This window comes from Dipodomys spectabilis, unplaced genomic scaffold (genome assembly GCF_019054845.1).
Source record: "Dipodomys spectabilis isolate Male_0828 unplaced genomic scaffold, ASM1905484v1 ptg000463l, whole genome shotgun sequence".
Taxonomy (NCBI): Eukaryota; Metazoa; Chordata; class Mammalia; order Rodentia; family Heteromyidae; genus Dipodomys; species Dipodomys spectabilis.
Genome location: NW_024871140.1, coordinates 3373807 through 3388881, shown reverse-complemented (window position 1 = coordinate 3388881; position 15075 = coordinate 3373807). Strand labels below are relative to the sequence as shown.

At 35.0% G+C, this 15075-nt stretch overlaps 1 pseudogene; it reads right to left on the bottom strand.

Moving 5' to 3' along the window:
- Window positions 1–1148: 1148 nt before the first annotated feature.
- Window positions 1149–1248, bottom strand: LOC122098189 (annotated as a pseudogene).
- Window positions 1249–15075: the final 13827 nt, after the last annotated feature.

The window sequence follows — 15075 nt, the reverse complement described above, 5'->3', positions numbered from 1 at the left end:
ACCGAAATTAATTGGCTTACTATGGTGCGGAGACTACTTTCCAAAAAGGCCACCCAGATGAATACTAGGGATGAGGATGAGTATACCCCTCTTCATCAGAAAGCCTAGAGTGGACACTTAGACATTGTCCATGAGTTGGTACCTCAAAGCAGATATTCATGCAATAACTCTGAATGGCTGGACACTCCTGCACAGTGCTTATATGTGGAATAATACCAGAGTGGCTTCTTTCTTACTTCATCATGATGCGGATAACAATCCCCAAACTAAAGGCCTCTTGACCCCCTTGCATCTTGCTGCTGGGAATAGAAATAGCAAAGAGAAGCTGTATCTCCTTCTGTTGAACCATTGTATCAAACCAGGTCTGAAGAACAACTTGGAAGAAACTGCATTTGATATTGCCAAAAGGATAAGTATGTATCACTGCCATTTTGAAGCTGTGGAAGGCTGTACAAATTGTTCTCCTTCGTAGTAATGGTTTGGTTAGCTTTCTTAACTTTCAAAAATGCCAGTCCATCCTTTGTGTCCCTTCAAATTTTTTTTCACAATACAAAGCGACAGCATTATCTTACTTTAAAAATGCATGGATTTCATGGTATTCTTCCAAGTGAATTGCCTGACTTTGATGTCAAAATGTATTCAAGAGTTGTTTGTATACATCTATAAAGATTTGTACAGAGTTTGTAATTTTTTTAAATCAGACATAATCTTAACTTATCTGTTGAAATGAATAGTATAGAAACTAAAGATGTTGTTGGTGCTTTCCTGAAAAAAGTATATCTATGTTTGTATAATGTCCATAATCTATTTCATTAGCTCCTAGATATAATACTTTGAATTCTACATTGTCATATAATGTATAGATTCATTAATAAATGTGTCCTTTCAGATTGCATTCCATATCGAAGTTTAAGATTCCTTTTTTTTCTAGGTCTTTTTATTATTTTATTTCTTTGGGATAAAATGACAATGTTATCTAATTTCAAGTTTTGTAAAAGTTATGCTATGTAAGGGCCTTTCTAAGGTGAAGATTTAATACACTGATGTCAAATTAACCTTTAATTCTATGAATTACATGTATTGTTACACTTCTATTTTTGTAATGAACTTTTTAATAACTATTTTTCATTTCTTGCATCAGAAGAATGAAAAATATGGAATACTTCACAAATTTTCATATCATCCTTGTGCAAGTGTCATGTTAATCTCTGTATTGTTGTAATTTGGGTAGACCTGCTGCTGAAGCATGTAGTGTACTATAAATTTAAATACTTAATGATGCAATCTTTATACAGGCATATATCCATGGTTGCCTATTTGTAACAAGGAACCCTTATTGTTCCTAAAAATGCTATTGATCTTATTTCTCTAAAATTCTGTGTATAGTGGGAAAAACTTATATAGTTTGGTCGATTGCTCACATTTAAAATTTTTTGGGCAATGACTATTTTGTCGTTTTCATTTTAAATTTGATCATACTTTGAAGCCTTTACAGCTAAGTCCAAAGGTGATGGCTTTTCAAGTACTTATTTATCAACTGAGTTAGCTTTGTTGAGCTAATGGACTCAAAGTAAGCCTTGCTTAAGAGCTACTTCTAATCTTCTGCAGCTTAAAATTTCCCAAATGAAGTCTTGTGGGACAAATGTCTACTTGAACCTTCACCCTTCTTCCATGTAGGAACAGACCAAACAGAATATCTTACCCTGACAGCATAGATTGTCTTACTGGAACAAAACTAATCTTAGTTACAAGGGATCATAGAAAGATGAACAGTTCAGACAGAATTGTTCAGAATGGAAGGCATTTTATCGAAATATAATTGGTTATTATACTTATCATTTCAAAAGTAGCTAAAGCAAAGAAGGTGAAAAAATTGTTCATATGCATGATTGCCTACTGTCCTGGCCTGTCTATAATCCAACCAGGCAGAACTTACACTACTGACTTTCTATCACCAAATATTTCCATAGCTCCTGGAAAAGTCCATATGTTTCTCCTCGATATTAGACCTTAAATTGATAATGTTTTAATCACAGTGTTTCCTCTTTTCTCTAGGCTGTAAATCTACAAATGGTAAATCTTTAAGTCTAACTCTAACAAAAACTGAGGTAGAGATAATTGAATAATACTTTAAAACAGAGTTGCCTTTGATTCACTAACCACAACACAACAATGTAAAAGAATTTTTATATTATATAAACGTATATATTTTATATTTGTATGTGCTGATTTTAAAATTCACACAATGAATCTTACTAGAATTGATAATTTGACAAATATATTGACATTTATTCCCATAAATAAATTGGAACATAAATGATTAGGATTAGAATATTTATTAGAATATAAAGAGTATCAATGAAATATCCTCGGTATAAACTTGTGATACCTTCTAAATTTTCGTGGTCTTCTGAATTCACATGTAAAATAACATATTGTTTTCTGCTAATCTATAAAGGATTTTACTCTGATGCTCTGTTTATTGTTTTAACTCACTGGTCCCAAATTGTTTTTCTCCATATTTCTGAAACATTCTTGCTGATTATACCCAAATTTGGTGATATGATGTCTGCAGGACCCACGAGTTCTAGGATACCTGGTCCCAGTTATCTGCATCATCAGATAACAAGGGCAAGACTTCTGACATAGGCCCATACAACATGCCAACAGAAAATAATTGAAGATTCATCTCAATTTCTCATTTCCTATAATATTTCAGGGCCCCAATTCCTTACAAGAATTAGCAATAATGAATTGTGAAATGCAAGGCAACTTAAAATGAAAGATGAGATCACAAAAACTGAGAGAAAGTACTGTAATTCAAACTTTCAATTTACAGATGACCAGCCCATATGAGTGAACAAAATCACAAATGAACAAGATTATTTTTAATACCCCTCTCCTAATGATTAATGAAAGATTTCAGTGCAGCCAAAAAAATAGTTTCTGGAATGATAGATCCATAATTGGTCTACTAAGGTTAGGGAAACTTGATTTAGATGTCAAACATAATTTAGAAAAACATTAACTGAGAAGATCTTTAGTGCTTCAAAACACTAGTACTTCAGTAAAACTAGGCTCTGTAGTATAAAAATGTTGTCATTCTCAAACCAATGATAACCTACATTTAATCTCCTGAAAGTATATTCATTTTCAAATAAGCTATTTAAAATCACATTTGCCAAAATAACACTTGACAAGTAGATGACAGTGACATTACAAGGTTTTCAAGTGTAGGGAGCAAGTTACAATAGAGTTGATTTACGTACCCAGAAGTAATAACGAACAAGTTCAACCATTCATTAAATTGTAGAAATAGTACCCCCCACCATTTGTGTTGTTCAGTAGGTGCCTTCCAGAAATGTGTTAAATAGATCAGCCTCCCATATTTCAAACCCAAATATTAGCTAATAAAGTAAATTTCATCACATAAGAAGGTACATTTTAAAAATTCACTAATAATTGCCTTATCATATGTTGTTTCATGTTTTCCCTATCTGTCTAACATAGTAAGAAATATGACTTTAAGTCTTGAATATGGGTACTGATGAGAGATGTGACAAACATAAAATCTGTCTTCTATTTTTATCATAATCCTCTAAGGAGTAAATTTATTTTTCTTCTTTTTCCAAAACTTATAGGTAGAAGAAATAAATTATCCTATGTAAAATAAAATAATCACACACCATTGTACAAAGCCATTTATAAAAACTGGTAGTTAGGAATAAATTCTAAGCCATTTTTAAAATTTCTTGTTGACTAAAGATTAATCTTCCAAATGAATGAGAATAAAATTATGTCCAAGTGCTTCACATCTCCAGTCTTAGTCTTGCAAAGGAATGAATTATGGAAATATAAGCTGACATCAATTCAAGTATATGTGGGATTGAAACTCCATGGAGTTTCAAAGTATTAACAGGCAGTTTAACGGAATGACTATCAGGAAATTGAAACCAGAGAGGAACAATAGTAAAGAAATAGAATGAATGAAAAATGGAACAAGGGGCAAGTACAGCTAGAATACTCAATGTACATATGTAATAAAGCAAGTGGTAAATCTGGAATAAATCTTGGAGAAAGGGTTGGTTGAGATTGACAGGAGTGATTCTGATCCAGGAACATTAGACAATTAGATGGACATATTTAATTGTAACACACTTGTACAACCTTTTGAAATTCAGTTAAAAAACACAACAACAAACAAAAACACACAAAAATCACAACCAAACAACAATCTCTAGAGGGTATGAATATGACCTCTCAAAATTTTAAGCAGTTAATGAAGGGCAGTCTTTGGAAAAGCAAACAAAGCTGTTCAAAGAAGGCAGTTTGGGGTAGGGGAGAATTTTGAACAGATTTAAAAAGATTGTCTAAGGTTATAAATCACCTATATTTACTGTAAATATTTTATTCTGCGAGTGCTCTTTGTCTGAACTGGATACTCCAGTCCTGAGGCACACTTGGTAGCTTGTGAAGACAGAATGGAAGAAACAAGATCAAGAACCTATTACTCCACTTGAAAGAAAACAGACCTCTATGTTTTCTCTTAATCTCTTCACTACTCCATTTTCATACTTTTAATAACATCAAGTGATTTTGAATTATATCTTTCCTTCTTTGTTCTCACAAAATAATTGTTCAAAATAATTAATTAAATATTATTTGCCATTATTTTCTATCATGCTGTTTACTTGTCCAAGCGAGTCCATTAAACTTCCCCTTTTCATTTGGTTGCCACGAAATCCCAACAACTATGTTAATAAGGACCAACGCTAATGCAAAACTTTGTCTCCAAAAATCCAGTCCAAGAACCTATAATCACAAATATTTAGCTATAATTTTTTTCTTTTTTCTTTTACCTTGCAATCTTCTTGTGTCTAAAGTGCCCACAAAAATAAGTACTCCACCACTTTGTGGTTCAATCACTTCTAACTTCAAAGATATATTTTGCTAACAAGATGCTTAGAGGAAACCTAAGAATACTCCTCTTTTATCTTCTCTCTTAAGACTTTTATCTTCTCTCTTAAGACTCTCCTTAGATACCATATCAGGAATAGTGAAGTTATTCTTTCAATAGTTTATTTTCCTCTTGGTCTTGTATTTGCTCAACATGATGCATGGAGAAGAATAGAGTTAAATCACCGATTCCTTGGATGACATTGTCTGTTACAAAGGACGATACTTCTATGTCCTACTTCTATGTCCTCCTCTTAGCTCTTGCCTGATTTCCAATTAATCACAGCTTCTTGGCTTCAAGTCTAGTGAAGCTGAAGGATGATAAGGCGTCCCCCACTGCTACATCTTCATGGTTTCTCTTTGAAAACTCTTTTATTTGGAGGTGGAATTTATTTTCATGTCTTCATTCAATTTGTTCTGCATTATACTGAGCCAAATAGGCTCTGTAAAATCACATTATGTAGCAGAAACATTAAGACAATCTATATCAAAAAGTTTTGGTCCCCTCCACTGCTGAAACCAATACGCTTATCTGGGGCTTCTAATAACGTGTTTTCTTACCTTTTCAATTTGCTCAAATCTTTTGTGATCCCCAAAATTTTTGGCTTATGTAATAAGAGAAGTCTTCACTATCTCATGTTAATAAGAATATTATATTTTTGAGCTACTTAGAAATGTGAAATCATTGGTTTGAAGTATCCAATCAGATTTTTTTCTGTGTTTCAGTGCTTCACGTGCAAAGACATTGTGGAAAATATTAAAACAGAAAAGTGTAAACTCAATACGTTCTTTCATTGTGAAGGGCACTTTCTCCCTAAATATTTTGACCCAAATTATCTTTTTAAGAGAATTACTGTTTAGTAATTAAAGGTCAATTCACAAATTTTGATGTCTTATTTAAAAAAAAAAAAAAACTTTGAATTTAAATTCCACTACAACCTTGTTTCACACAGCAGGAGTATATTTCCTGGGTAAAGACAATTCTCAAGGGAACCTACAGGATTTACAGCAAGGTTTTTGAGGTTTGTTTGTTTACTGTGAAAATGAGCCATCTTACCCAAATTGCTCCCTCTCAGCTAACTCTCCATGAATTTCTTTGCATGAAAGCCTATTTTCCTAGGCAATTTTAAATTTTCTTAATAGGCTAAGTTAAAAAGTTTGAACAATTAAAATTTACCTGTCATAATTTAAAAACTCTTTTGAAATTCCTTTATCAGAATCGTGAATTTACCAATCCTAAGTCCACCTTTATCATCAAAAACAGTTAACATGTTGTTTTCATGATATAGTATCCATGAAACTATTATTTTCCAGTGGCTTTGTTGTGAATATATATGAAGATATAAGCTGATGCTGAACAAAATGAACTCCAAGATATGGAAAAAAATATTTATTTGCAGTTGTTGTTTTTAATGTACTATGTTCTTTCTATTTTCCTTGGGTTTTTCCCCTATGGTTTATCTCCTACTGTGTTTGATTTTGGAACCCTTTGTATTGTGTATACATTTACCTTAATTTGTGAAGGGAAGAGGTACAAAGAAATTAGTGAGACAAGGACAAAGGGCAAACCAATGCAATATCAATACTCAGAAGACAATATGTTGGAAATGTACATTACAACTTGTGAGGGGTTTGGGGGTGAAGGAAAACTGTGAGAAAAATGAGAGAGGGGATAACAGTTTTGAAAAGTTATGTATTCACTGCCTTACAATTGCTAACCCACTGCACATCACTTTCACATTAAAATTAAATTTAAAAAATAAGCTGCATGAAATAAAATTTCACTGTATTAGTATAGTAAATATTATTCCTTATGTAGTAACTTTTTAAAAACTCAGTACTAATTTGAATTAATTACCCCTTCTTTATCAGAGGGCCATCAACTTGAATGTTATCCAACTAGACAATTTTTTCACAATATTCTTGCCAATATTTTCAAAAAAGAATAAATTAGTACTTTCTCATACTAAAATTGAAAACCGTTTAATTCTATGGAAACCCATAACTTTGAAAAGTAAATAAGTTGTTAAGAGGACAGAATATGTCTGTTCTTCAAATTTCCTATGACTAATAACTATGCACTTTCAAATTCTGAATATTCCATACCTGAGAGATTCAAAATAGTACCTGTTTGCATGTTATGTAATTCTGCAATAGATGCATTTTCCAATAGAGTGTTACAGATTGAGAAGTGAACAGAAAAATAGCCAAATTCTGGTATAGGATAAAACTATAAAGCATCGGTTGTAATTAATTCTTCAAGAGTAAGCAATTGTTTATCAGATTAAGCTATTATTTCTATGACCATCAATTCCAAAATTTATGCCATAAAGTCATCCTAGACCAACAGTTTCCAACTTGTAGGGTGCACCTCAAAATTCCCTTAATTCACATCACAAATAGCTTATCTCTATTGGGAAAAATACTACCACTCTGCTACTGTGATGCCCTCCGTGTTCTGGACAGAACACCACCATAAACTGGGTTGCATCATTTTTCCTCCACTGGTATTCTTGCAAATATTATTTATACTTATACTTTTTTATCTATCAAAGATATTCAGGATGCTAATATCGGAAGATTACAGTTCAAAGCCTACCAAGGAAGGAAGGTTCCCTAGATTCTTATCTCTGATAAACTTCTCAGCAAAAACCAGACACAAGTGGTACTGAGGTTGAAGTGGTAGGACACAGCCTTGAGCTCAACAGGCTCAGAGACAGTGTCTAGGTCCAGAGTTCAAGCCTTATGACAAAGCAATAAAAAACAAAAAACAAAAATAAAAACAAACCCCAAACCTAGCATTTTTCTCATTGTATACAGAGGCACGTAATTAAGGAAATTGCTTCCTGTTTTACATACAGGTAGAAGAAAGAAGATGTCACACAATTATTCTCATCATACCATGTCATATTAAAGCCTCAAAAAATTACTTTTGCTAAATTTATAAATTAATATTATCAATTTGTTTGCAACTCAGTCTACATTATTCACATTATCATTTTATACATAAACAGTTAGAATTTTCTATTAACTGAGTTCTAATTATAACTCTCTTGAAACAATATGCTAGGCAAATAGAATGCAAGAAACATTTGTAAATTTGTCAATTAAGCCCTCTACTTAAAAAGAATTTTGTAGTATCCTATAAAATATGAAATTACAAACAAAACCAAAATATTTATTTGAAGTCTAAACTCTAATTTAGCAAAATCTATAAAGACCTACATTAGATGAACTTTGCTATTCCTCCAGGCTTAAGCTTTGGTAATCCTTCATCCTTTCCTTGGAATCTAACAGAATGATGGTTACTTACTTTTTCAAATTTTGGATGGGAATCATGAAGCATTTTGCATCTAGGAATGTTCTGTAATGAAGAGAGCATTTAAAACACAACTGAGGATTATATACCAGTTGCATTTCAATAGAAAACTTGGCTTCTCAAAACATAATGAAGAAATTAGCCCAAACTTCCAACTGTGTATGTATTCCTTTCTTGTTTGGTTTGTTTTATTAAGACAAAATTATACTACCTGGTCCAGGGAAGGTATCAGTAGTAATTCCAGTCTCTAATCTGCTGTCAGTCTGAGTGTTAGAATTCAAGGATTGCATCACGTTGCCCCACCATAGTTTCTTGGTTTATTTATTTGTTTGTTTATATTTGGGTCCGGTAATGGGGCCTGAATTCTGGGCCTGGGTGCTGTCCCTCAGCTCTTCAGCTCAAAGCTAGCGCTCTACCACTTGAGCCACAGAGCCACTTTCGGCTTTTATGCTTTTTGCTTATGTGGTGCTGAGGATTCGAACCCAGGGCTTCATGCATGCAAGGCAAGCGCTCTACCCCTGAGATACCTTCTCAGCCCCCTCTTGATTTATTTAATCTATATAAAGACTAGCAATTCTTAACTTCTCCAGTGATATTATCCACTAGACTTCTCAGACTGTTCATGTACTATTTTCAAAGATGTTCTAACATTTGACACAGGGTATGAACATTTTCAAATGTACCTGCGGGGTCTCTGATTCATTCCTCCATGGATACAATCCCTTTAATATTGATTACTTTAATATTGACTCACTTACTATGTCTGGTCCCTACCTATGTAATATTCTCAAACTTTTTTGAAGAAAGTTCCCTTGAGGATTTTCTAATCTTAAAAATTATCACTTGATTCTAGACTTACTCAGGACATATTTTCTATTGTATTCTAACTTTTGTACATATTCTGAGAGTTGCTACATTTGTGTATATGTGTGCACATATAAGTGCCTCTGTGTGTATGTGTATGTTTGTATGTATGTATGAAAAAGCCTCAAGCTCTTAGTCATCATTCTTGCTCATGACTGTTATTCCATCACCTGAGCCATTCTTCCAATCCAGCTTTTGGCTGGTTAATTAAAGATAGTGTCTCAAACACTGTTCTTCCCAGGCTGGATGCAACCTGAACTTCCCAGACTCCTTTACATTCTTAGGTTTCATTTATTCAGTAGAATCAACTTTTAAACTACAAACATTTTGTGAGTGTAAAGTCTAAGCTGTAGCCCAGATTTTTAACTCAAGAATTTATAGAAAGATAGATGAACATACACATTACATATGCTGAGTGTACACTGTTAGAAATGTGATCCTAAGCTGGGTAGTGGTGAGATCTGAGGATAGGGTTCAAAGCCAGCCCAGGTAGGAAAGTCCTGGAGACTCTTTGCTCCATTTTACTGCAAGAAAAATGGAAGCAGCACTGTGGCTCAAGTGGTAGAGCATTAGCCTTGAGCGGAATAGCAGAGTGACAGTGCCCAGGCCCAGAGTTCAAGTGCCAAGACCACCACCAACAAAAAATATATAAGTAAAGGAAAGAAATAAATGTGATCTTATCCACCAGTTCATTGCTAGTATAATCCCTGCTCTCTCAAGATGGACTTTTTTTTCCAATTAAGTCCATGCTCTTATATCTGACTTGCATTGGAAACAGATTTTTTCTTCCATTCTACTTTCTACAAAGTTGTGTCATTAGCATGGGTGATTTAGAAAGGGAGTGGACTCATACTTCATGTTCCACGTAGGAGTAATGCTTTCTCTATATCACTCTCATAAATCTACATACCGGACTTGGCTTTATTGTTTCAACGTGGTCTTATTTGTACAGTCTTCTATAGTGTATTGAACCCTTGTACTTAAACACAGAATTTCTCTTTCTCTTATTAATGTATAGTTAACAAGAGTTAACAAATTCATGTACACTTGGGAAATAATGCGCAGCACATACACTCACAAAAAAATGATCTGAGAACCTTCTCCCATTTAAAATTCGCCTTAATTTACAGAGAACTTACAAAGTTTGAACTCAATATACTCATGGATAATGTATTTATAAGAAATATAAATTTCATATTTTCTCTTTACTAAGTTGTCTCTGAAACACGTGTTAGCTCAGGTCCAAAGGTTTCCTTGTGTTATTTCGGTGAAGCCAGAAAACATTCCTTATACCTCAAGCAGCACCATTGATTGGTCCTGGAAGTAACTGTTACTGGATGTGGAAACTGATCCCAGGAGAGGAATGGAACATAGAGGATTGACAAAGTTCAAGTTAACTTGTGCTTTCTTTTTTACTGTAAAAGAAGAGAACCCGAAGGCTTGAAGGAAACTCTGTCCATGACTTTTTCTAATGTGTTTTTACTCATATATAATTTTTCTGTAAACTTCTAGTTGAGAGTATTACAAAAAGAAATAATGTGCCATTTGATGGCCAGCATAGAACGAAAGGAAATAACTTTGTTTTAAATATGTTCTACTGCAGGAGCTGGGGAGGTGGCTGAGTGGTAGAGTACTTGCCTTGCATGCCTGAGGCCCTGGATTTGATCCCTCATCACCACATAAGCAAAAATAAGCCAGAAGTGGTGCTGTGGCTCAAATGGCAGAGCGCTAGCCTTGACTTGAAGAGCTGAGGGACAGCGCCCAGGCCCAGAGTTCAGGCCCATGACTGGACCGCCCAAAAAAATTCTAATGCAAAGAAACAAAGGCATGGAGTTTTTAAAGTATTTTATGGATGTATATTTCAACCCGAGATGATTCTTTTGTTGCAGGAGTCAGTTATCAATTCCTTTAGTTTGGTCCTGAGTTCTCCAGAGCAATAAGGATTCCAAAAAAGCATCCAGTGCTAATGATGAGCAAAAGGAGCCACTTCTCAGACCAGTACTCCTTTAAGGAGGGTCCCAATGAAATATCTGGCTTTTTGTTTGCTTTTTTTTTGAGCTTGTGTTGGTTCTGGGGCTTGAACCCAGAGGCTGGACCTTGTCCCTGAACAGTTTTCTTTCCTGCTCACCTATCCCAAAGCTAGTACTCTACTGCTTGAACCACAACTCCACTTCTGGCTTTTTCGCTGTGTAATTACAGATAACAGTTTGACAGACTGTCCTGCCTGGTTTGGCTTTAAACTAAGATAGTAAGAAAGCCAAGTGATATCAACTGTATAGACTACTCTTTTCAAATGAGAAATATTAGATGAAGTTTATTATAAAGCTAATATTTGACAATTTTTTCTTTCTTTTTTATTGTGAGCGTACCGTACAGAGGAGTTACAATTACATGGGCAAGATAACGAGCACATTTCTTATCAATCATTGTTACCTCCTCTCTGTTTCCCCTTTCCATCCCTTCCCATATACCCTCCTCCCCCCACCTGAACCTCCCCCGCAACCAAAGTTGTAAAGTTTGTTTTTCGACATAACGATTTGTACATCTTATTGTTGCAATGGGTCCACCTGTATCCCTAAATGATTTGTTTTTAAAGAATATGTCCAGAAAAGAATCCATAACATAACTCAGCAAAAGTAGGTGCACTGAATCACTTTGGAATTTTTTTTGCTTGGGAAGATTATTGATCTTGTCGTTCCTTTTGGGGAAACTTAAAATCATATTTCACCTTTTTTTGGTTGTGGGCTTGAACTCTGATCCTGGGTGCTTAGCTACAGCACCACCGCCGGGTTTCTGGTGGTTAATTGAAGCTTAGAGTCTCATGGACTGTCCTGACCAGGCTGGCTTTGAACCACAATCCTCTGGTCTCAACCTCCTGAGTAGATAGAATTACAGGTGTAAACCACGTGCACCTGGCTCATATTTGCATTTTTGTGCACTGAATGACACTGTGTAGACAAAGAATGGAAATTTTAAACAAAATGATGACATTGCAACATTTCAGAAAAATTGAAGTAGCAATAATATGGCTTCCTTTTCCATTTTGTTACATTAATGACTGATGAGCTATGGGACCCTTACATTAGCATCCTCTGCCATCTGTATAGGTGTATTTAGTGTCAGGAAATGTTCATAGAGGAATATAGAAAGAATGAGATTTTTAGAAACAAAGGAGATAAGGTATGAAAGAATAGCATAGAAGGAGATACATTTATCACACAGAGATTAAGAGCTAGCCTAAGAGATTCAGAATGATAAAGGCAATGAGGAAAAGTCTAGTTGACAACTAGTTCTACAATAACCAAAAATGGTTCTCAAGAACAGTTTCTAGCATACCTTAATTACTATCATCTATTCCTTCTATCTGGAGTTATTCCTTATTTTCTGTCACAACTGTTAATTAGCTTTTGCCTTTTTGGTGCCATAACTTACCAAAAAGATTTCAAAATCAAACTTAGCCTACCCTTCCCTTTGTGATTAGCAGTGACAACACAAATCCTGGAATCGTTGAATTTCCAGAATTAAACTTTACCTGACATCTAAGCACATTCCTGGCATTAATTGCTGTGACTTAATGAGCAAAATTTTTTTTCAACACAGTATCCTAATATAAGTAAAGTATATGAATTAGGGATTGTTGTCTGGTGTCAGTATGGAAGAAGCAATTATATATTCCAAGTATGGGATCTTTATTGTGCATTTACTAACTAAATGTTTTGTGTGTGTGTGTGTGTGTGTGTTGTTTTGTTTTTGTTCTTTTTGCCAGTCTAGGGCTTTAAACTAAGGGATAGGGAATTTTCCTGAGCTTTTTTTTCTTTCTCAATGCTAGCTGTCTGCCACTTGAGGCACAGCACCACTTCCAGTGGGGCTTTTTCATGTGTTACTAAGGAATTGAACCCAGGGTTTCATGGATGCTAGGCAATCACCGTACCATGAAGCCACATTCCCAGAGCCCTAAATAACTTTCTTAAGATGGCATTACATTTTCATTCCGTAACTATGTATCATAATTTTGGCCAGGTGTTAGAAAGTGATGTAGAAAACCATACAGTACAATAAGTCTAGTAAGGCTGGATGGACAAGGAATGACTGTCACGGACTAGCCAGTGAACAGAGGGGCTTATCTCATGGAGCTGTTTCAACAATCTGAGCGAGACAGCTCCTCACCCACAGCCAACCTCCACAATGAGAGGGCCACCTTGGGTTCCAGCCACATGGGGATACTGGGCCCCCTCCTCCAGCACCCATTCAAACAGTTCTAGTGAAAGAGAGAGAGAGAAAAAAGTCAGAATTACAATTAAGTCTGGTGCCAGTGGCTCAAAATTCTAATCCTAACTACACAGGATGCTGAGATATGAGGATCATGGTTCATAACCAGCCCAAGCAGGAACGTCTGTGAGACTCTTATCTCCAAAGAACTACCAGAAAATCAGAAGTAGTGCTGTGGGCTCAAGTGGTAGAACACTAGCCTTTTGCTGAGGCTCTCAGGAACAGCACCCATGCCTAGAGTTCCAGCCCCACGACTGACAAGAAGTGGACTTCCTACCACAAGAAGTGGACTGAATAGCACCCATTGTCCTAGGGAGCATGGTAATGAAGTCAGACAGAGTTTCCTGTGAAGTTGAAGTCATAAGTAGGTCACCTGGCTTCTCTGTGCCTTGTTTTCGCCCGCTGCAAAACTCAACACAGTGAAGGATCCTCTTCCTCATGGGGATAGTGTAATGATGAAAGAGAGCCATATTCTGTTTCATAATCCCACATCAGTTGCACAATTAATAACAGGCCCCACCTGAACCCTTTCCGGCTATCTTCCTGTCATTTGGTCACAGAATTGCAGGGAACCTTATCTGAAGGCTACTCCCTCTGTGCCTAGCCATGCTCCAGAGATCCCTTGGTAAAAATTCTCTTGTTTCCTCACAACTGTCCTGAGAGGAGAATGGGGTCTGATGGTTGCGACCCTAACCAGAGCTTCACCTGTGATCAAGAATGGTCTGCTGTGATTTTTCTGCCTGCTCAAACTGACTTAAAAAACCATTCAAGCCACAGGAAAATCAAATACCACAAGCAGACCAGAGACCACCAGGAGACAGGTTAAGGACACAAGGGAGATACAGGCTCTTCCCATCCCCCCCCAAAAAAAAATTAAAGAATTCTTTTTTTGTACCTTTTATAAATTTTTTTATACAGGTTTTTTTTTAATTTTTAATCTTTAACTTTAATTTTTTTTGTTTTCTATTAACTTTTTTTTTCTTCCTCTCATGATTTTTATTTTAGTGGTATACGTGTGTGTGTACTTTTTCTCTTTTTTTCTTAAAATTTGTTTTTATTTAGCTGTACTGACCATTTGCTCCTTTTTTTCTTTCCCTATCACTCTTTTCACATTTTCTTCTTTTTCATTCTTCTTTGAGTGACTTAATTACTGTTCTGCTCATCCTCAGATATGCCAATAGTTGATTATTTCACCTTAGCCCCATTGTATACACACTTAATCCAGAAATTTATTACTCAATTTAAATACTCTTAGACTTAAATTCCTTAATAACAGTAGTAACTTTTTATACCTATATAATATTTTATGCATTTTTATTTTTAAATTTTTCACATCTCCTTTCTATCTCTCCCCTTCTCTTATTCTATCGATGTTCTATTCTGAATATTATGTTTTCATTGTGCATAATTTTTAAGTGTTGCACTTCTTAATTTTTAATTTTTTTTTACTATTTTTTCTTGTCTTTTTTCTGTCTTCTTATTTTCTCTCTTTAATATGATTCTATCTAACCTATTTCCCACTTTGCGATTAGGATTTAGTTAAGTTAACTCTCCCACTGCCTTTCCACATCCCTATATGGCTATTTTTACCCATATCTCTCCCTAAACTTAATAATTTCTGTTTTCCAAATTCTTCTTTGTGGTTTGTAGCCCATTAATACATAGTT